This window comes from Spinacia oleracea, chromosome 6 (genome assembly GCF_020520425.1).
Source record: "Spinacia oleracea cultivar Varoflay chromosome 6, BTI_SOV_V1, whole genome shotgun sequence".
Lineage (NCBI taxonomy): Eukaryota > Viridiplantae > Streptophyta > Magnoliopsida > Caryophyllales > Amaranthaceae > Spinacia > Spinacia oleracea.
In genome coordinates this window covers 8,891,315-8,914,605 of record NC_079492.1, presented here as the reverse complement: position 1 = coordinate 8,914,605, position 23,291 = coordinate 8,891,315, and the positions used below count along the sequence as shown (strand labels likewise).

General features: G+C 38.8%; 1 non-coding gene and 1 pseudogene across 1 annotated transcript; both read right to left on the bottom strand.

The window, feature by feature from the left end:
- Positions 1–634: 634 nt before the first annotated feature.
- On the bottom strand, positions 635–734 carry LOC130464463 (uncharacterized; annotated as a pseudogene).
- Positions 735–19,051: 18,317 nt separating this feature from the next.
- Positions 19,052–19,158, bottom strand: LOC130464611 (small nucleolar RNA R71). The gene has a single exon (XR_008924989.1). It is a non-coding gene; the product is annotated as a small nucleolar RNA R71 (small nucleolar RNA).
- Between the last annotated feature and the right edge of the window lie 4,133 nt (positions 19,159–23,291).

The following is a 23,291-nucleotide window of genomic DNA, read 5'->3' as shown; positions in this document are numbered from 1 at the left end:
ACTTCTCAAGGGACTCCCGTTCCTTGAGACCGGATCTCACGACTGTTTTCTAGTTTTTTCTTGTTAATGCCCAGGACTGTCCATACCAGCGATCTGACTTCGTTCGATCCTGAACCTGAACGGACCTTTCGTAGACGACGTAGATTCGTTGAACAGTTGAGAGACTATTCTGACTCTGAATCCGACTATCTGATTAGCAATCTATTCCATACAGATTCAGAGATGGGTGACCAAGCACCACCACCACCACCCCCACTTGTGCCAAGGCTTACAGGCTATTCTAAACCAAGTCTTTCTATGCTTCCCAAGGCAATCATGCCTTCCATTGCGGTCAAGAATTTCAAGATCGAACCCCAGCTGATAAACATGATCGAGAGACACCAATTCTGTGGGGAAAAGGGTGAAGATCCTAATCTCCATATTCAGTCTTTCATTCAGTATTGTGCCACCATTAAGCAGAAGAATTTAACAACGGAGCAGACTATGGAGATACTCTTTCCATTTTTATTGAGTGGGAAGGCAAAGCTATGGATTAACAGTCTCAACCACGCAGCTATGAAAATCACCGATTGGAATTCCTTGGCCCTTGCGTTCTATGTTAAATATTTCCCACCTGAGAAGACAGCTCGTCTGAAGGGTCAGATATTAGGTATCTCTCAACAAGCAGATGAGAGTTTGTTCGAAGTTTGGGAGAGATTCAAGGACTTGCAAAGAGAGTGCCCGCATCATGGTTTGGATGACTGGTTCCTGGTTCTGCAGTTCTATAATGGTCTGGGTAATGAGTCTAGGTGTCTTTTGGATTCAGCTGTCAGTGGGAGATTTATGCAACTGGAGGTGCCTAGAGCTTTAGGGGTGGTTGAGGAGATGGCCATCCATAGTGCCCAATATGGGAATCCTAGAGGTTTTGCCGACCGGGGTGTTAAGCATGAGATGAATTCCATTGATCAGCTTACTGCTCAGCTAACTGCCCTACATCACAAGCTACACAATATACAGATCGCATCTTCCCAATCCACCCAACATGCTACTGTCGCTGCAATGAGTGCCCAATCTGCCAATGTCTGTAATAGTTGTGGGATGCAAGGCCATTATGCACAGGAATGCAGGAGCTCTTTCGAACAATGCAATGCATTCCGGTCCTACAAGCAGAACAATCCGTACCCCAACTCTTACAATGAGGGGTATAAAAACAACCCCCTACTATCATATAGGAGTACTAATGTCCAGAACCCCCATCAGATTCAACACCCTCCACCACCACAACAACAGTACCAACCGCCACCACAAACGTCATACCAATCGCGGAGTAACTACAACCCGCAACCTAGTGGACCACCTGGTTTTCCTCCACAACCTCAACCCACACAACCTGATCCCATGCTTGTAGAGATGAGGAATATGATGTTGGAATTGCAGAGATCTCTGAGCGAAAAGTATGCCAAAATCGATGCCCTCACTGCTCATAACAAGATCATGGATAAACAGTTGGCACAAATGGCTACTACTCTTATAGAGAGACCCAAAGGCCAACTCCCTTCACAGCCTGTGACCAGAGAGTCTGTAAATGCTGTCACTTTGCGGAGTGGATATGAGTATGATGGGCCGCCTATGACTATAGAGGAAGAGGTTGAAGTATCTGTCAGTGGTGCTGTGCCAAGAGAAAGTGAGAAGGTGGTCAAGGAGAAGGAAGCTGACAGAAGGGTTGAGAAGAAAGTTGAGATACAAGTTCCACTATCAAACTTCCCTTCCCTCATCGTCAGCTAAAGAACAAGCTAGACAAGCAGTTTGGTAAGTTCTTAGAAGTGGTAAAGAATCTGCAGGTAACGGTCCCTTTCACTGAATTAATTACTCAAGTACCTGCATATGCTAAATACATGAAAGACATCTTGACTAGGAAGAGAGCATTTAGTGAGGTGGAGACTATTGCATTTACTGAAGAGTGCAGTGCCTTACTACAAAATAAGTCTCCACCCAAGTTGAAGGACCCCGTGTAATATTGGCAACCTTTTTATTGACAAAGCCTTATGTGATTTAGGTGCCAGTGTTAGTGTCAGGCCCCTGTCTGTATGTACTAAGTTGAACATGGGTGATTTAGAAGTTACCAACATAACTCTGCAAATGGCTGATAGATCTGTAAAATACCCCCTAGGTGTTTTAGAAGATGTGCCTGTTAGAGTAGGTAAATTTTTTATTCCTGTTGATTTTGTTGTGTTGGACATGGAAGAGGACAGGCAGATTCCTATTATTTTAGGTCGACCTTTCCTACACACTGCGGGGGCAATCATAGATGTCAAGAATGGCAAGCTGACCTTAAATGTGGGGGATGACAAGGTTACTTTCAATTTAACCCATGTTGCTAAGAGCCCTATGGTAGAGGAGTCATGTTTTGGAGTCAATGTTTCTAATGATTATTTTAATACCGAATTGACTCATACTAACTCTAATAACTCCTCGGAAAAAGCACATGTTTCAAATTATTTTGCAGGTGGAGGTGATCGGAGTATGAAATCTTCGGCATGGGTTCGAAAGGAAGCACGACTTGATGATGCTGAGACCCGAAAGGCCGAAAGCTCGGTGAACGGTGGGAACCGCATTCATGATAGGGGTCGTGATCTGTCACTTCCAGCACCACAAAGCTCATCCAAGGCATTTGATTTGACACCAGATGGCACCATCTTTGGTGCCCCCATTCGATGAGTTGTCGTGGCTCTCATCCCCTTCCTTTCGTTGTCTGCACATAAACTGAGATTGTGTAATGGGGACATTGCATCAATCTAATTGGGGATGAGTATTTCACTATCCGTTTATTGCTTTTCGTAGTGTATTTTTCGCTTTCGTTTGTGTGTTTTAGTATAATTTTTGAGCAAGTGTGTGTTTCATTGTAGTTTTTGGTGTTAGAGAGGTGAGAAGAGGGTATTTTACGGTTTGGACGTTTAATGTTGTGCAGGTCTAAGGCTCCAAGTTCGAAAAAGTTGAATTCAAGCTGAAACGGAGTAGTCTGCGTTTCGCCCGATCCGGATCGGGCGAGGAGCGCCCGATCGGGAGCGTGTCGATTCAAGGAAAATGTTGGAAAATCGCCCGAACGGGCGACGGTTTCCCGATCGACTCAAAGGGCGAGTCTAATGCCCGATCGGGCGAAATTCCGCCCGATCGGGCGGTTGGTGATGACGTCAGTTCGAGGGTTTGAGATGATTCTGGGTTGGAAATAGTCGAAGAAAATGGGCATTGCATTTCGCCAGATCCGGATCGGGCGAGGAGCGTCCGATCAGGCGCGCACAGATTCAACGAAAAGGTTCGAAATTCGCCCGATCGGGCGATCTGCTTCCCGATCGGGCGATTTGCAAATCAGCAGCCACGGGTTGCTCACTTTCCTCATCATACCCCTTGAGCCAATGAGGACATTGTCTGATTTAGCTTGGGGGGGTGTTTCACTCACTTGTACATATTAGGTATGTTTTTCCTTTTATTTTTGCGTTTACTTATTTTTGTGTGTTTATTTTGGTGTGTTTAATGTTTTCTAGAGTAGTTTATTGCTTTGAAAAAAAATAACAAAATTGGGTTCCGATAAATACAAAATCATGCTTCCCTGTGCCCCTTGATTGGAAATTGTTTTGATTCTTGGTATTTGATGATGGGCAATGTAGATGTGTTAGCCATGATTTGATATTCGACTACTTTGATGCCTTAACATGAGTCAACTCTGACTAACTATTTGTGGACTTGGTGCTTGACTAGTTGACTTGGTTAGGATGTGTGATAGCTTCCTGGTGTGTCATTGATTTTGAGTATTGATTTACAACTATTAGTAGTGTTTTATGACTCATATACATGCACATTGTGGAGGACGAAGGCATTTTTCTGTTTAGGTAGCCTTCAGATGAATCTAGATACATTTGTTCCCTCCTTTTTTTACCCATGTTGTTGCTTGTGCCCCTTTATTCGGTGACTAGCCACATTACAAGCCTGTAAAACCCCATTGGTTACTAGTCCCAAGCCTAGCTTGGGGGAGCTAATTGTAGTGAGGTGAGGGAGTTGTAATGTGCTACATTTTGAGCACAAAGTGGGTATTGAAAAAGGAGTTCGTCTTATCATGATTGTTGTTGAAAATGAGTTGAAAATGAAAAGAGATGAAAGAACAAAACAAATGTGAAGGTTTCTAAAAAGAAAGAAAAAAAGAGAGATTGAAAAGGAAAAGAAAGAGAAAAATTTATTACTCTCATAAAAAAGTTCAAAGTATTGTTTCAATCAAGTTTTGCAAATTCATATCCTTATGAGTGATTGGTTACAATTGTGGAAAAAAGGCAAGAAAGTATGGTGTTGGCTTTTTGTTGTTTTGTCATGTGTTGAGTGGGAGAGTTATGGTCATTATATCGGTTGATCATGGTTATTTTTAGGATTTATGCTCCCCAAAGCCAAGGCTTTAAAGCTCACATTATACCCAAACTTACCGCACCCTTACCTAAGCCTAACATTACAAGCTTTGAAGACCTTCTGACCTTTGTGCATAAGGTCGTACTTATGTGAAAATAGTTGTTTATCAATGCAAGTTATGACATGACACATTTCGAGTCGACTACTAGGTTGAGTGTATGTTTTTCTAGACACACGAGTGTTGTGAGTTTGGGAGGGCATTGTTCACTTATATGTTGGGAGGAGAGCGAACGGGTACATCTTTTATCCGCCACATAAATGAGTGACGAGTGTGTGAGCACTAGTCTTGAATTCCATTGTGCACTTGTGGTTTGCTTTGCATGACGATTGTTAGGGAGGATTTGTGGTTGGGTGGATTTGATTGGTTGACATTGATGAATGCTCGTTGGATTTTGCCTTGAATTATGTTTTTCATTTTGAAATATGTTGGGGGTGAATTTGGTCTTGTATTCATCGATGATTTCCTTGCTTAGGGACAAGCAAGGATCTAGCTTGGGGGAGTTTGATATGTGTGTTTTATATAGAGTTTTTACCCCCGTCCCTTAGTACTTTTTGATTTCAAATGAGCTCTTCGGAGCTATTCTTAGTACTAATGTGCTCCTTGTAGTGTGTTTGTAGTTTCAGGTTCATCATTGTAGGAATTAGCATATTTTTGTGCATTTCCTACTCATTTGAATCAATACAAGAGATTATGTACTTTCGAGAGCACAAACATTAAGTTTGAAGAGTTTTGAAGCAAAGCGAATAACGAAGGAAGTACAAAAATGACTATAGTCCATTAATTTAAGCATAAGTCAATTTATACAAATCCAAATGATGTAATTCTAAATGGGTTGGATTCTAGACTTCAATAGCTTTCCAACAAGTGGTCACTCGCCTAATTCCGACGAATAACGAAGGAGATATGACGTTTTGAAGATAGAGGATCGTGCAGTTTCAACACGCGCCCGATCGGGCGGGCTTCGCCCGATCCGGATCAGGCGGTCATTCTGGGCGCAGTTCTGGGCATTTTGCAACCGCCCGATCGGGCGGAATTTTGCCCGATCGGGCCGACTATCGAGCACATCGCCCGATCGGGCGAAGCGTCGCCTGATCGGGCGACGCCAACCTCCAGCGTATTTCGCGAATTTATATTTCCGATTTTGGGCTCTATTTTGGGCAAACTATAAATACTAGCCTCTTATATTATTAGTGACATCTATTATTTTAGTTTTGAATACTTAATTTATTTCTAGTTTTCTCTATTTCTCAAAACACTTAGTTTTAATTTTCATCAAAGATTCAAGCTTTATTATTCCATTGTCCTTTAATTCGGTATTATTTCTTGCTCTAATTTAATTCATTGCTTTAATCATGTTTTCCATTATGTTAATTGCGCTGTTATTTATTATCATGAGTGAGTAGTTCAATTTCTAGGGTTTAGGGGATCCATGAATGCATGATTGGGATTATATGTGGACTTGATTATTGATTGGTTGATTATAATTTCTATAGCTTATTATTATTGCTCGTCAATTCTGTTCGGCCGGACTATTTTGATTTGAGTTTGATTAACTTTAGATTATGCGCCGAGAGGTATAAATCTGATGTTTTTGGTCTGTGGCTATTAGATAGGAATTATTTTTAGTACGTAGCGAGAGCCCGCTAGTTGTTCTATCCTAAGGAATTCATAAGATTCGAGAGATGCATGTTTTCCTAGTTATGATTGTTAATTGATTGTTATTGTCCGTTGTCCAATCTTGGTCTGCATTTATGGTGAACCGCTGCCCTAGATTCTTTTAATATTTTTATTTTTCGATTTGATTACTTGTTTTAGTTTAATATACAAACCAATCCAACTCTTGTTACCAGTAGTCTAGATTAATAATTTAATAGTAGAAAGAACGCCTGTTTCCCTGTGGATACGATCCCTGCTTCCCTTGCTATATTTTTAGTTGGTGAACGTTAGGTTTATCTTTGATAGGAGTGCGATTTAGCCTGTCAATAATCAATGCACATGCGCCACCCTGTCACAGTTCTAGTGTGAATTTGCTCACCTTTATCATTCTTGACAACGGTCATACCTCCCTTTTTTGGAACTACTTGCACCGGGCTAACCCACTTACTATCTGAGATAGGGTAGATTATACCTGCATCAAGAAATTTAACAACTTCTTTCTTGACTACATCCCTCATGTTAGGATTAAGTCTCCTCTGAGGTTCAATAGAAGAAGCATGATCGTCCTCAAGTATGATTTTATGCATGCAGAATGAAGGGTTAATCCCCTTGATATCATCAATGGTATACCCAATGACATTCTTATATTTTCTCAAAACAGTAAGAAATTGCTCAATCTGAATGTCATCAAGTTGAGCATTAACAATAACAGGGTATGTATCATTAGGACCCAAGAAAACATACTTCAAATAAGAGGGAATATAACTCAAGAAAACATACTTTAAAAAATCAATTTACGATCTAAAAATCACCAATTTAGGGAAAAATAAAATTAGGGTTTATACTTAATATTTATAGCGGAAATATTAACCATAATTTTAAATTATACCCAAGAATTGTAGGGCAAAATTTCAATTAATTCAGAGTAGTTTAGGTCGTGCAATTAATTGAAAAACTTTCCAAAATTGTTAATTTAATTCAATAATTAGCAAAAACGCCAAAAAACTCAAACTTCGAGGCCATTTTTTGCGATTCTTTTCTCACGAGTTGATCTTAGAAAGTCGTTTTCAATCAGATTAGGGTCAGAAAAATCGAATTTCCAACGATTTTCGAATTCAGAACATATTTTACGATCTATCCAATACTCTAGAAATATTTCGTAAATTCATGAAAAAATTCAGAAAAATTCGACAACAACAAAAACATATTAACATGCTAAAAAGTACTTAAATACATGTTGCTCATGATACCACTGTAGGGGAATACAGCTAAATACATATTAACTGATATGTGTGTTTTATATAGAGTTTTACCCCCATCCCTTAGTACTTTTTATGCATCAAATGAGCTCTTAGGAGCCGTTTTTAGTACTAATATGTGTTATTAAGTGTGCCTTGAGTTTCAGGATTAATTGGTGAGAAACTGGCCTTTTTAGGCTCGTTTCATGGTAATTTAGGCCACTACGTAATCCCGTGGAAGTTCGGGACGACTATCGTCGACTTGCGGGAGCCTTAGATGCTTATAGTTGAGCCCCAAAAGTTAGACTTGGTGTTACGGGCAAAGGACGGTTAATTTAGCTTTTTTCCCGGTTGTTCTACCCTTGCCCACCGGGCGAGCAAGTGAAAACTCCTGCAGTCAACGAGCGCCCGGCGGGCGGCCCATGCCCGATGACAGCCGGGCGCGCAGCGAAGGCAGAGCAGGCTAAGCATCTCTCTTTGCCCGGCGGGCGGAAGCTTCCCGAAATTTCCTGAAGCATCACAATCCGCCCCGCGGGCAGACCTGCGCCCGACCGGCGGCTTTCGAGCTTTGACGACAACCTCTGCGCGTTTTACTTTAGTTTATTTCCGGTTTTTGTTGGGCTTTATGGGCAAAGCTATAAATAAAGCCCTTAGTTAATTTTGTTAGGTTATGATACATATGACAATTCATAAATCATGCGGAAACAACCATTAAGCCAGGAATACATATTATTTACACATAATCATATAGCATAGTCTAGAAGCATACTCTTTGTTGCGTGCCTTCCCTAGCTGCGCCCGAACCGAACAAGAACAAGTCTTTAGGACTCCAAGTGTCGTCCCTCCGTAGATAGTCCACAGCACGTCCGGATCCGCCTTAAGATTGACCAACTAGAATCGCCCTTAAGGTACTAATAATTTCGGCACTTTTAGGCAAGGTATGTGACTGAATTTTTCTCTCAAAAACTCACTTTGAATACTTGAAAACTCGTTATAAATTGTGAACCCAGGCCACATATTTATAGGGGTATGGAAAGAGAATTGGAATCCTACTAGGATACGAATTAATTAAATTAGAATCCTAGTGGAACTCTTATTTAATTAATTTATCTTTTAGGATTAGGAATTTAATCATTAAACGAATTCTATACGCTTTAGGATTCGAGTAACACACTTCGAGTAATACGCTAGCACCGCACGCAGGCCTTGCGGCCCACGCACAACGCCTTGCTCTTGAACATAAGGTAAGAGTTGTCATCCTTATTATGTCCAGAGGTGTTCCTCGGTTTCAGAGTTCAACTGATCAAATAAACAGATAATCATAGCCTATGATTCATCCGAGCACGGCCATGCATTTCACAGTTTCTAGCTCTCCGAGTGGCCTTGTACAACGTTTAAGCATCTCATCCCGATTTATGGGAGGACAATCCCAATCTTGCGATCTTGAGATTAGACTTCGTTTGATAGGTGATTACGTGAGCTTTGCCTTTATAGCCTCCTTTTACGGTGCGACGGTTGGTCAACGTCAAAGCAACCAGTTCTCAAACAAGTAATCTCAAATCACTCAGGTATTGAGGATTTAGTGTCTAATAATTTTAATGAAATTTACTTATGACAAATTTTCATCTCTTACAGTAAAGTTTCATAGGTCTTGTCCGATACTAGTCTTCCCAAAGTAAGTATCTATGCAAATGATTATGACATTGCCATGTCCACATAGTTCAAGAAACAGAACTACTAGTCATCTTGCATTCTAATCGTCTAACGTTTTCTATGCGTCCAATTTTATAGAAAACTCCGACTAGGGACCATTTTCAACCTTTGACATTCAAGTTCACTTGATAGACATTTCTTAGTCACAGGACTGGTCCTGACAGTCTATCTTGAATATATCGTCAAATTGAAGGGACTCATCATTTAATACTAAACCAAGATTAAATGGAATATGAAAATACATTTCATATATGATTAATGTTCAACCCCATTGTTTTACAACCATGGGCCTCAAACCCATCTTTAAAACAGTTCATGGAATTCAAAGCTATGCTTGATTTCCAGTGCTACAACGTGAGTGTTGCTTCTCACTTGTTGCATAGGTTTAGTTATCATGCTTTGCCAATCTTAATATCCTTTTCATCGAATGTTCTTCGAGATATAATGATAAGATCTTTTCGAGTTTGTTTCTTACTTTGGTGGTGGTTTTACTCATTTTGCAATGAAGAACCATCAAGTTAGCAGACGTTTTTCTTGCTTCAAGAGTGGTTCTACGCATTTTTCAATGAAGAACCATCAAGCCAGCAGATAGGTGATCTACCCAAGTTCAGTGAAGAACTTTAAACAACCCTGTTTTATTGCTTCTTAGGCAATAATTACTTTTACTTCAACTGTATAGGTTGCTAGTGATGCTTTGTTTGGATTTACCTATCCAAGCAGTTCATAGATATGTGGAAGACTCTCCAACTATATCTTAGAACATAGAAATTATTATTTTAATTTCCCACGCAACAACTCATGGTCTCCAATCCATGTTGCCATTTCAAAACCCGATGCTCTATAGCTCGTCCTTATCAATGGTTAACTCCAAAGGGTCTTGCTTGATCCTTTGCCAGTGTTTATGCGTGTAGCATCAATATTTAGCATATCTTTATTTCCTTGAATCAAGAACTATTCCTATGTACCTTTTCAAGTACCATAAGTATTCTTGATCTCAATCTAGTTGATCTTTAGTTAGATCAATAGAGATTGGTATATGTTCGTCATGGCTAAAGTCATACGATACGTTTTTGGCGATCCTCATATTATATCATACATGATAAATTCTTTTGCAGAATAATTCCCAATTGAATTCTATTCATGTAACTTTAGCTCATCTAGTTTCAGTAGATACTAAATCCAGCTAAATTCTTTGACATATAATATAGGTTTAAGAATCTTACTTAGATTCTTTGATGTTTAACTTAGTAAATGCTTATACATAGTTCAAACATCCTTTACTTAGATTTATTCATATGGCTCGAATATCTCCAATGGAGTCTTTCGTGTTTGATTTAGTAAATTCCATTACTTAATCCAAAACAATATCATAAGATCTTTGTAAATAGATCTTAATACCCAGTATGTACTAAGTTTCGCTATGGTCCATCATTGATGAATAATTTCAAATCTAAGTAATTAGCATTTGAATGTTATTTCACAATAGAGAGATATGTGTGTGATACACATAGGACCAATTAAGTTTTACGTACTCCCACTAAACTTCTTATATATCTATAAGAATCATGTATATTTTATGAAACTAAAATACTTATTAGCTTCACTAAAATACAATTCCAATTCCCAATTGCTTGCTTAAATCTGTACTTAGATTTCCTAAGCTGGCATTCATTTCAAGCATTATTTGGATCCACAAATCCTATGACATGCCATGTACATAGTTTTCTTCCAACATTTGATTGAGGAATATGTTTTGTCATCCAATTGCCATATGTACCAATATGCAATCATTGCTTGATTTATAGACTTGAGCATTACGATTATGCATGAGGTTTCAACACAATCCATGCCATGAATTTGCTTGTAACCTTTTAGCAACTAATCTAGCTTTGTGTTGTGAACACAATTTCATGTTTGATGGTTTTTATCCTTAAAACAGACTTGCAACCAATAGGTGTGAAACTATTCTTGCAAATCAACAAAATTTCAATTTTGTCATCAAAACATTGAGTATGTTTTATGGCCTCTAACCATTTAAAACATTTGAGTCTATATATGGCCTCTAACCATTTTAGGGAATCTGGGTTTCGTCATAGCTTTCTTACAGGTCACAAACTCATTAATCTACATGATAATAGTTTGACTGTAAGTTGTAGGTTTCTTCACTATCTAATAGAAGAATCGCATAGCTTTAGTGACCTGAACTCCATGTTTCTTCACTATCCAATAGAAGAATATCATAGTTCCAGTGACTTGAACTCTATGCCTACTTTGGGTATAGAACATCAAACAAATAGAATATCAATAGCCACTTGAAAGTCCTTTGAATATTCTGTTCTCCTTGAAGCACTTGTAAAGTCTTCTAAGAGATGTCTATTCTTTAAAAGCCACTTCTAAAGTCCTTAAAGAATACGTGTTCGGATTTTCTAAAGAACTTCGAAAAGCCTCCGGAATGTCCGTCTATGTTTGTTGTTCGCCTCGAAGACTTTCGAGGTCTATTTTCTCCCACTTGTCATTTTGGAAACGAATCTCCAAAAGGAGATTATTTCGAGCAAACAAACATTATGTTCTCAAAAATTCGTGGTAGAAACAATACCCTTGTGTCTCATTTGAATAAATCACAATGAAACATATATCTAGACTTGGGCCTTAGTTTGTTGAATAACAAACACTAAGCTCCCACTGAGTTTAGCAACTCTTTAGATATATATATAATTGAAAAGATATCCTGAAATTACTTTTCAATAGCTTTGACGAATTTGGTTTAGTTTGGTGGTAGTTGAGCATTTTGTTTTAGAAATTATAGGAAAAGTCTTTATGATTCATCATTGATTGAATCAAGTACTAATTGACTTCGATTATTCCAACTAAGATATGCCATATCTTATGGACCTAGATTGTGAAATTACAACACACAATCATTGATGATCATATTTGGTCTCAAGTAATCATCAACATGATCTAACCTAGATCTTTATGATTTCTTGCCAAGTGGATTTTATACTTCTGAATCTTTGAACTAGCCAAACAGATTCAACTTATATCACTTTTGAGTAAATAAACCTATATTCACTCAGATCCATGTGCAATAATAAAGTCATAAAATCTTTCTTTAGCTTTGAACTCTATTTTCTAGGCGTTCTAACAATAGTTCATATCTTTTGTTACTTTCAACAAGTAAGACTAGTCGTCTTAAATTGATCTAAAATCAATGAACTTTCAAAAGTCCATTAAAATAGAGCTTTTGAATGTTAACTTGTTGATATGGTCTAAGCAACAATGCCAAAGATTAGCGGAACTCAAACCAAGGGTTTGATTTGAACCTAGTAAAGTTCTTTAAAGAGTTGTTTGTTTTAATCAAGCATATTGACTCAACCTGTAATTGACCATTTCATTCAAATAAACAAACAAACATTGTTTTTGTTTTTCTTGAATGTGAGTCTTTCTGTGTTTGAAAACAGAAATTTAGGTATGTTGATTATGGAACAAAATAGCCATTAAGTTCCAGCCTTTGAAAGGACTTAAAACAAACTAGATGACCCTACAACTAATGTAGCATTGCCATGCTTCATTTCCCACTTGTAGGTCATTAGTGTATCCTAGCTTCCATTGTTTGAGTTATTACCGAAGTAAGAACCTTAAGCGGTATATGATACCAAGGAAGTTTGATTGCTAGGTTACTTCTCTTTAAACATAAACTTATAGGTAGAAACGGAATCGTAAATTCCTTTCATTTGTTCCTCGATTTCCTATTTCTTGTACCCTTTCTTATAGTCTTAAGAATGGAATTCTTTAGTGTTGACTTTTATACTTTGTTAGACATGTCCAATGTCACCCCATCAAGGTTCTTACCATTTAATTTATGTTGAATATTAAGTTTCAACTAGATGATCTTACCAGAAGCTTCTAAAGTTCTCTAAGCATCGATCTATTCGAATGTCTAGGGACTAGACTCATTCGAGAATTAAATGGACAAAGATATTAGGTTGTTAACCATTGGTAAAGCTGAGCGTATTAAACTCAATGCTTTATGATCTCAAAACTACAGTGTATTTTGAATTCACAAGCACCAATTGGTTTGCCATTCGACTTTGATGTTCGAAAACAACCATAAAAGTCGCTATAAGAAACGTACATTTTAAATTGCTCACTTTCTCTCATTTCCGTGAATCGTTCTTGGATTCACTACCAATCGAGGAAATTTACTGTTACCTTTCTAAAAGGATTTATTGCAGTGCAAGATATTTAATTATAAACAATAATTAAAACATACATTGAAGCATGCAAAGTCTAAACATTTATCATGAATAATAACTTGAAAATGAAAGCAATCATGCAATTTAAACAAGTCATTAGCATTTTATTCGAATTATGTGTTCCGGCAGGTGTGAATAAAATGATTCGAAGACCCTAAAACCATTGAAGAATTAAGCACAGTTTGTCGACTCAATTCTAAAACATTTTAGGTAAGCAAAAGCCTTTTGCTAATAGTGTAGAAACTACTCTTGGTTGATAGGTACGTCTAAGAACTTATTAGGTAAACCTATCGATTTTCCCACGACATAAAAGGACTCCTTACTTACATCGTTGAGTTTCACCAAAACTAACATGTACTCACAATTATTTGTGTACCTTGCCCCTTTAGGACCAATAAGTAACACCTCGCCGAGCGAAAACTATTACTAGATTGATGTAAAGGATATCCAAGCAAGTGTATATTTTGGCATGGCACCTTATAACTCAATTTTTTTTTAAGTTTGGAACTTAAGGCTCTTACTATGTTGGTTAAATTTTAAGTGAACTAAAATCCTTAATCATGCAACATAATCAAGCCATGATCTCATGCATTTTAAGACATATTTAAAAGCAATAAATAACTTAAAACATGCATAAGATAAATGTGATCTAGTATGGCCCGACTTCATCTTGAAGCTTTAACTTCAAAGTCCGTCTTGAAAATCTCCGTGGGAGGCACCATTTTCTTCAAATAGAATAAGCTATAATTAAAACTAATTACAACTATTTGATGGTACGCAGACCATATTTGAATTGAAAAACAACTTTGGTACTTTAGACCTATTACATTCAAATTAATGGTACGCAGACCATATTTTCTATCATATTTGGGCCATACTAGTCACTTCATAACCTGCAAAACAGTACATATACAATATATACCATTCACCCATTCATTATCATAAATGGCCCACATAGCTGGTTAGTAAAACACATTATGCATCACATAAACATTTGCAGCAATTAATCAAGGGCACCAATAATCTACAAATTATTCAGTCCTTATTAATTCTAATCAAGTTGTTTTAACCTTAAGGATTTGTAGACCTAATCAAGAGTTTATGACTAAAAAGGGCTCCCACTTAAACCAATAAATTCATATGCTTTACTAATTTTAAACATAAAAATGTATTTCTAGTCTAACCGGAAACATACAAATTTAATTAAAATTTAAAGCTCATATAAATTTATAATTGAATCCATAAATTTAATTTAATTTCAGTCGTATTTAAATTAATTCATGATTTTAATTTTAGTAAAATAATTAGAATAAATAAAATTTATTATAATTACAATATTCAAAATTAAAAACCAAGAAAATAATTTAAATTATTAATTTTAAAATTAATTAAAATTACGTAAACTGAAAATTTCAAATTAAAATTTCAAAACGATTCTAATCGCAACGCAAACACCTCACGCATCACACGCCCATGGGCCACACGCACACAGCCATCGTTGGCCATGTGCGCGCAGCCCATGCGCTGCGTCGCATAGCTGCTGCTTCTACCCTTCGCAAGCCATCGCGCGAGCTGGTGCTCGCTGCGCGCGCGCCAGCGCTCGATGCACGTGAGCATGTGCTCGCTGCGCGCGCGCCAGCGCTCGATGCACGCGAGCCATCGCTCGCTGCTTTCGCTCGCTAGCGCTCGCTTCGTGCACTCGCCAGCGCATGCTGTGCGCGCTCGCTAGCGCTCGCTTGGTGCGAGCCAGCGCTCGCTGCGCGAGGCATCGACGCTGGGCGCAGCACTCGTGGCACGCGAGCTTGCGCTCGCTGCGCGAGAGGCTGCGCGCGCTTGCGCGAGGCAGTGCGCGTTGTGGTGCAGCTCTCTTGCTGCCCACACGCGACTGCCGTGCCTTGCCTTCGCCCATGCCCATTCGTCCATTGCTCATAGCCCACGACACAAGGCAGGGCTGCTGCCTTATGCTCGTGCACCATGCCCTTGCTCATTGCATTCGTGCCGCATGGGCGACGAGCTCCCTTGCTCGTCGTCACATGCCCGCACTATACAACACCCCTTAAGGGTAACACGTAGCGTCCATTGCTTTGTGCGTGCAAGTTATATGAACGAATCGCATAAAATTTAAAAAATTTATATTTAAAATTAATGACAAATTAATAAATTAATATTAATTTCATAATTTTAGGGCGAAAAATCGAAAATTTATTATTCAATTGATATCCGATTAACATGGATTCAAGTCTAGGTCATAAAAATTTAAAATTTATAATAAATTTACAATTTTTATGGTGGTTTTTAATCATAGGTATCTAATTAAATTATAATTAATTATGAAAATCAAATTAATTCTAAATTATTCTAATTTTCAACAAATTAATCATAATTACAAATTAGATTGCATAATTAACAAGGCTAGGCATTCAAACTTATTAAACATATACAGTAGGTCAATCAAAAATTCAAGATTTATCAACAAGAATCGCAAATATTTAATTTAACATCTTAAATTTACGAAATTTTGCATTCGAAAAACTAAAACCTTCGAAAAGTCATAGTTAGGCTTCGAATTTGAGAATTCTGGGTTTTTGTCAAAATTTTAGAATGCCTTTTACATGCGGAATTGACAAAAAAATCACTCGATTTGGATGAGTAACGAAGAAACTGCCGAAAAACTGCGTACGTATAATTAAATAAACGCAATTTGCAATTAATTAACAATTACGAAAATTAATCACCCATTTTAATTCTTGCAAATTTGTAATATTTAACCATGTTTATGCAATTTAGATTATGAAAATAATAAGAGGCTCGTGATACCACTGTTAGGTTATGATACATATGACAATTCATAAATCATGCGGAAACAACCATTAAGCCAGGAATACATATTATTTACACATAATCATATAGCATAGTCTAGAAGCATACTCTTTGTTGCGTGCCTTCCCTAGCTGCGCCCGAACCGAACAAGAACAAGTCTTTAGGACTCCAAGTGTCGTCCCTCCGTAGATAGTCCACAGCACGTCCGGATCCGCCTTAAGATTGACCAACTAGAATCGCCCTTAAGGTACTAATAATTTCGGCACTTTTAGGCAAGGTATGTGACTGAATTTTTCTCTCAAAAACTCACTTTGAATACTTGAAAACTCGTTATAAATTGTGAACCCAGGCCACATATTTATAGGGGTATGGAAAGAGAATTGGAATCCTACTAGGATACGAATTAATTAAATTAGAATCCTAGTGGAACTCTTATTTAATTAATTTATCTTTTAGGATTAGGAATTTAATCATTAAACGAATTCTATACGCTTTAGGATTCGAGTAACACACTTCGAGTAATACGCTAGCACCGCACGCAGGCCTTGCGGCCCACGCACAGCGCCAGCCCACTCGTCGCAGCCCCGCTCGCGCGCCCAAGCTTCGGCTGGGCCTGGCTTTTGCGCTGGGCCTGGTCGCATGATTGGCGTGTGGTTGTTGCGCTTAGCTTGCTGGGCGATGGCCCGGCTTCGTGCTGGGCCTTCGTCTGGCAGGCCTCGTCCGATGCTAATTCGTACGATACGCTTCCGATTAAATTCTCGATTCCGGAATTCATTTCCGATACGAACAATATTTAATATTTCCGATTCTGGAATTAATTTCCGTTTCGAACAAATATTTAATATTTCCGTTTCCGGAATTATTTTCCGATTCCGATAATATTTCCGATTCAGACAATATTTCCGTTTCCGGCAATATTTCCGATTCCGGCAATATTTCTATTTCCGATAATATTTTCCGATACGTACCATGTTTCCGTTTCCGGCAACATCTACGACTTGGATAATATTTATATTTCCGATACGATCCATATTTCCGTTTCCGGCAATATCATTGTTTCCGGAGTATTCATTTGCTTGCCTTTGACGATCTCAGCTCCCACTGAAACCAAGATCCGTCGATTCCGAATATCCATAGATGGAGTATTTAATGCCATTAAATACTTGATCCGTTTACGTACTATTTGTGTGACCCTACAGGTTCAGTCAAGAGTAAGCTGTGGATTAATATCATTAATTCCACTTGAACTGAAGCGGCCTCTAGCTAGGCATTCAGCTCACTTGATCTCACTGAATTATTAACTTGTTAATTAATACTGAACCGCATTTATTAGACTTAACATTGAATGCATACTTGGACCAAGGGCATTATTTCCTTCAAATTTAGTTGGACATCTTATTATTCTAGCATTAGCACCTAGTTTTATCTTAGTTTTCTCTCAAATTCTCTACACTTAGTTTCATTATTCGAATTTAAAGCTCCAACTTTTGAGTTCTTCTTTTGTTCTTCATTTAGGTACTATTTCAATCTAAAGTTTGTTTATTCAATTTAATTGCTTTTAATTGCTTTATCAATTATTCTAATTATGTCTCCATTGATTAATATTGTTTTAGTTACCGCTTTATCAATTATTCTAATTATTAGTTACCTTTATTATGTGTGAGTAGTTTATATTCTAGGGTTTGGGGATCCATGAATAATTATGAAGGGATGATTGAATAATTGTTGATTGTTGGTATTGTAATTGATTCCTATTGATTGGTTTATTCTACTATGCGATTAGATTTGCGCAGGTTTAATTGTGATAGTCTAGCAATATCAAGTTAAAATTTGAGAGATGCAATTTGATGTTTAGGCTTGTGTCAATAGGCGGAATTAGGATTAATACGTAGCGAGAGCCCGTTAATTCTAAGTCTATGATTAGTATCGATTCGAGAGAGCATGCTAGTCTAATTAATTACTTTGTTGATTATTGTCGATTGATTATCATCCTGGATTGTTATTTGTTGGTGAACATATGCCCTAGATCCTTTAATATCCGAATTCTTATTTGTTTTAATTATCGTCGTAGTCTTAGCATACAAACCAACCAACTCTTGTTTCCCAATAGTCTAGATTAGTGGATTAGTAGTAGAAAGAACATTGTTTCCCTGTGGATTCTATCCTGACTTCCCTTGCTACCTAGCTAGTGGGCTTAGGTTTATTTTTGATAAGGTGATACGACTTTAGCCTGTCAAATTTTGGCGTCGTTGCCGGGAATACGGTTTTATTTTCTGTTATTGATTGTTTATTCTAGATTATTGTTTGTTACTTCTCAAGGAACCCTCGTTCCTTGAGACCGGATCTCACACTTTTTTGTAGTTTCTTTGTCTATGCCCAGGACCGTAGGTACTAGTAATCTTACTCCATTCGATCCTGATCCCGAAAGAACCTTTCGTAGTCGAAGAACTTTCATTGCATAGTGTGGGAATTACTCTGATTCTGATCATAATATTGGCGATCTTTTTCCTTCAGATACATATTCAGTTTCAGAGATAGAGATGGGTGATGAAACTCCACCACCACCTGCGCCACGGCTTACAGACTATTCTAAGCCAAGTCTGTTTGTGCTACCAAAGGCAATCATGCCTTCTATTGCAACTGAGACCTTCAAGATTGAGCCTGCATTGATTAACATGATTGAGAGACTCCAGTTCGGTGGGGAAGTAGGGGAAGATTCAAATCTTCACATTCAGTCCTTCATCCAAGACTGTTCCACCATTAAGCAAAAGGGATTAACTCCGGAGCAGACTATAGAGATGCTTTTCCCATTCTCTCTGAGTGGGAAAGCAAAGTTGTGGATCAATGGGTTAAATAGAGCAGCTATGAAAATTACCAATTGGGAGTCTTTGGCCCTTGCATTTTATGTGAAATATTTCCCACCTGAGAAGAGAGCTCGTCTGAGGGGTCAGATAATTTCTATTACTCAACAAGCAGATGAGAGTTTGTTCGAGGTCTCGGAGAGGTTCAAGGATTTGCAGAGAGAGTGCCCGCACCATGGTTTGAGTGACTGGTTCTTAATTCAGCAGTTTTATAATGGTCTGGGTAATGAGTCTAGACTTGTTTTGGATTCAGCTGCCAGTGGGAGATTCATGCAACTTGAGGTGCCTAGAGCTATGGAGGTGATTGAGGAGATGGCCATTCATAATGCCCAGTATGGGAATCTTAGAGGCCTATATAAAAAGGGTGGTAAGCATGATTTGAATTCCATAGAACAATTAACTGCCTAATTGATGGATTTACATTATAAGTTTGATAATATGCAAGCAGCAAATGCTCAATCTGCCCAACCTGTTAGTGTAGCTGAAATGAATGCCCAAACTGCCAATGTTTTTTATAATTGTGGGATGTCTGGTCATTATGCACATGAATGTAGGAGCTCTATTGAACAATGTAATGCATTCCAGGCCTACAAACAAAATAACCCATTCTCCAACTCCTACAATGAGGGGTATAGGAACAATCCCCTACTTTCTTATGGGAGCAACAATATCCAGAACCCCCATCAAGTCCAACATCCGCCACTACAACAACCATACCAACCACCACCACAACAATCATACCAACCACGGAACAACTACAACCAACAGTCTAGTGAACCACCTGGGTTCCCTAGACAACACACATCACCTCCACCACCACAACCTCAACCCACACAGTCTGACCCTATGCTAGTAGAGATGAGAAATATGATGTTACAGATGCAGAAATCTCTAGGTGAAAAGGATGCTAAAATCGATGCTCTTACTGCTCACAATAAGATCATTGATACACAGTTGGCACAGATGGCTACTACTCTTGCAGGGAGGCCCCCCGACCAACTTTTTTCACAGCCTAAAAATAGGGAAACTGCGAATGCTATTACATTGAGGAGTGGTAGGGGTTATGATGGTCCTTCTATGCCCGTTGAGGTTGATTCTGGGGTGTCTGCTAGTGGTCTGGTTAGTGAGGAAATCCCAAAGATAGTCATGGATGATAAGGAAGCTGAAAAGGTAGTCTGTGAGAACGGGGCTACAACTGAGGTTAATAAGGGGACAGATATTCAAGTTCCACCTATTGTACTCCCCTTCCCAAACCGGCAACTCAAGAATAAGCTAGACAAGGAGTTTGGCAAATTCTTGGAAGTGGTCAAAAACTTGCAGGTAACGGTTCCTTTTACTGAATCAATTTTACAAGTTCCTGCATATGCTAAATTTATGAAAGATATTTTGACCAGGAAACATGCTTTTGTGAGATAGAGACAGTAGATTTTACTGATGAATGTAGTGCCTATTTGCAAAATAAGTCTCCACCTAAACTTAAAGACACCGGGAGTTTTTCCATCCCATGTAACATTGCACTATTTTTATTGATAAGGCTTTATGTGATTTAGGTGCTAGTGTGTCTGTTATGCCATTGTCTGTCTGTACTAAACTGAATATTGGTGAGCTTAAGGTTACTAATATCACTCTACAAATGTCGATCGTTCTGTTAAATACCCCTTAGGTGTTTTAGAGGACGTCCCTGTTAGAGTAGGTAAATTTTACATACCTGTAGACTTTGTAGTACTAGACTAACAAGAGGACTCTCAAATTCCCATTATCCTAGGTAGACCCTTCCTTCACACGGCGGGGGCGGTCATTGATGTTAAAAGTGGGAAATTGACTTTGTCTGTCGGGGATGATAAGGTGACTTTTAATCTAAATAGTGCCTTAAAGAGTCCCATGCTAGAAGAAGAACAATGCTATCGGATTGATGTAGTTGATTTTATTATGCGTGATAACGTCTCCCAAGTTCTCGAAAGAGACCCTTTGGAGGCAGTTCTTTGTTGTGAATCTTCTACAGGCGATAACAGTTCTTGGAGTGCTGAAGTGGATGCTCTAGAGTTGGCTCTTGATGGTGGAGAGTCTGAACCAGAGAGCACCAACTTGAAGAGGTTAGTTCGGCCGGTTTGTCCTGTTAAAGAGGTAAAGAAACCCGAACTTAAGCCTCTTCCTGCTAATCTTAAATATGCTTTTTTGGATGATGAACAACTTTGCGTTGTAATCGTCAGTACTGCACTTGATGCAGACCAGTTGTCCCAACTTCTTACTGTGTTGAAAAAGCACAAAAAGGCCATTGGGTACAGTATTGATGACTTAAAGGGTATTAGCCCTGACTTTTGTATGCATAGGATACATCTAGATGATAATCAAAAACCATGCATTCAACCCTAGCGTCGTTTGAATCCTATCATGCAAGATGTTGTGAAAACTGAAGTTATAAAATTGCTTGATGCGGGTATTGTTTATGCTGTGTCTGATTATAAGTGAGTGAGTCCTGTTCAGGTAGTGCCTAAGAAAGGGGGGACGACTGTGGTTAGAAATGAGAAAAATGAATTGATCCCAACTAGGGTAGTTACAGGTTGGCGCATGTGCATTGATTATAGGCGTCTAAATGTTGCTACTAAAAAAGACCACTTTCCCCTTCCCTTTATTGATCAAATGTTAGAAAGGCTAGCCTGTCACAAGTTTTTCTGTTATCTGGATGGTTGTTCTGGCTTTTTCCAAATTCCCATACATCCAGACGACCAGGAAAAGACCACTTTCACCTATCCCTATGGTACCTTTGCATATCGTAGGATGCCCTTTGGTCTATGTAATGCACCTGCTACTCTCCAACGTTGCATAATGAGCATCTTTTCTGAGTTTATTGAGTCTATCATGGAAGTGTTTATGGATGACTTTAGTGTCTATGGTACTTCTTTTGATTCTTGTCTGAAAATTTGACTAAAGTGTTGAAAAGGTGTGAAGAATATAATCTAGTCCTGAATTGGGAAAAGTGTCATTTCATGGTTACTGAAGGGGTGGTCTTGGGGAATTTAATATCTGATGAGGGCATTCAGGTGGATCGAGCTAAGGTCCAAGTGATTGAACAATTACCCCCTCTAGTTAATGTGAAGGGTGTTAGAAGTTTTCTTGGTCATGTGAGGTTTTATCGTCGCTTTATCAAGGATTTTTCTAAAATTGTTAAACCACTGACCCAGCTCCTCCTCAAGGATGCCCCATTTTTGTTTACTGATGCTTTTCTTGAGGCTTTTGAAAGGATTAAAAAGGCACTAATTTCGGCTCCTATCATCTGTTCCCCCGAATGGGATCTTCCGTTAGAGATAATGTGTGATGCAAGTGACTACGCAGTTGGGGAAGTTTTGGGTCAGAGAAAGGAAAAGGTCTTGCATGCCATCTACTATGCAAGTAAGACCTTAGATGAAGCTCAAGTTAACTATTCTACTACTGAGAAAGAGCTTCTAGCCATAGTCTATGCCTTGGACAAATTTCGCACTTATCTGATTGGGTCCAAGGTGATAGTCTATACTGACCATGCGGCTTTTAAGTATCTGCTCTCAAAAAAGGAAGCCAAGCCCAGGCTTATTAGATGGATACTACTGCTACAGGAGTTCGATCTAGAGATTCGCGACAAGAAAGGGGCTGAGAATGTGCTTGCAGACCACTTGTCTAGATTGAGGTATGATGATGGCACAGTGTCTACACCGATCGATGATTCATTTCCGGATGATCACTTACTTGCACTTGCCAGTCAGTCACCATGGTTCGCAGATTATGCAAACTACATTGTAGGGGGTATTCTTCCGGCCGATCTTACATATCAACAGAAGAAGAAGTTCCTACATGATGTTCGGTTCTACTTTTGGGATGATCCTTATTTGTTCCGGGAAACTGCTGAAGGTCTGTACAAGAGATGTGTTCCAGAGTGGGAACTCCAGGGTATTATCAGTAGGTGTCACTATTCCCCTTATGGTGGTCACCATGGACCGTCAAAGACTAATGCTAAATTGTCGCAGTGTGGGTTTTACTGGCCTACTATGTTCAAGGATGCACAGGATTTTATTATGGCTTGTGATGCGTGCCAGAGGGCCGACACTATTTCGAGGAGGTATGAGATGCCACAGAACGGGATTCTTGAGGTCGAGGTTTTTGATGTGTGGGGAATTGACTACATGGGACCATTCCCATCGTCCAAGGGTAATCTATATATCCTTGTTGCTGTAGACTATGTGTCCAAGTGGGTGGAAGCCGTTGCCTCACCTACTAATGATGCTAAGAGAATCATTTCTCTATTCAAGAAGGTCATTTTCCCTAGATTTGGAGTTCCGCGAGC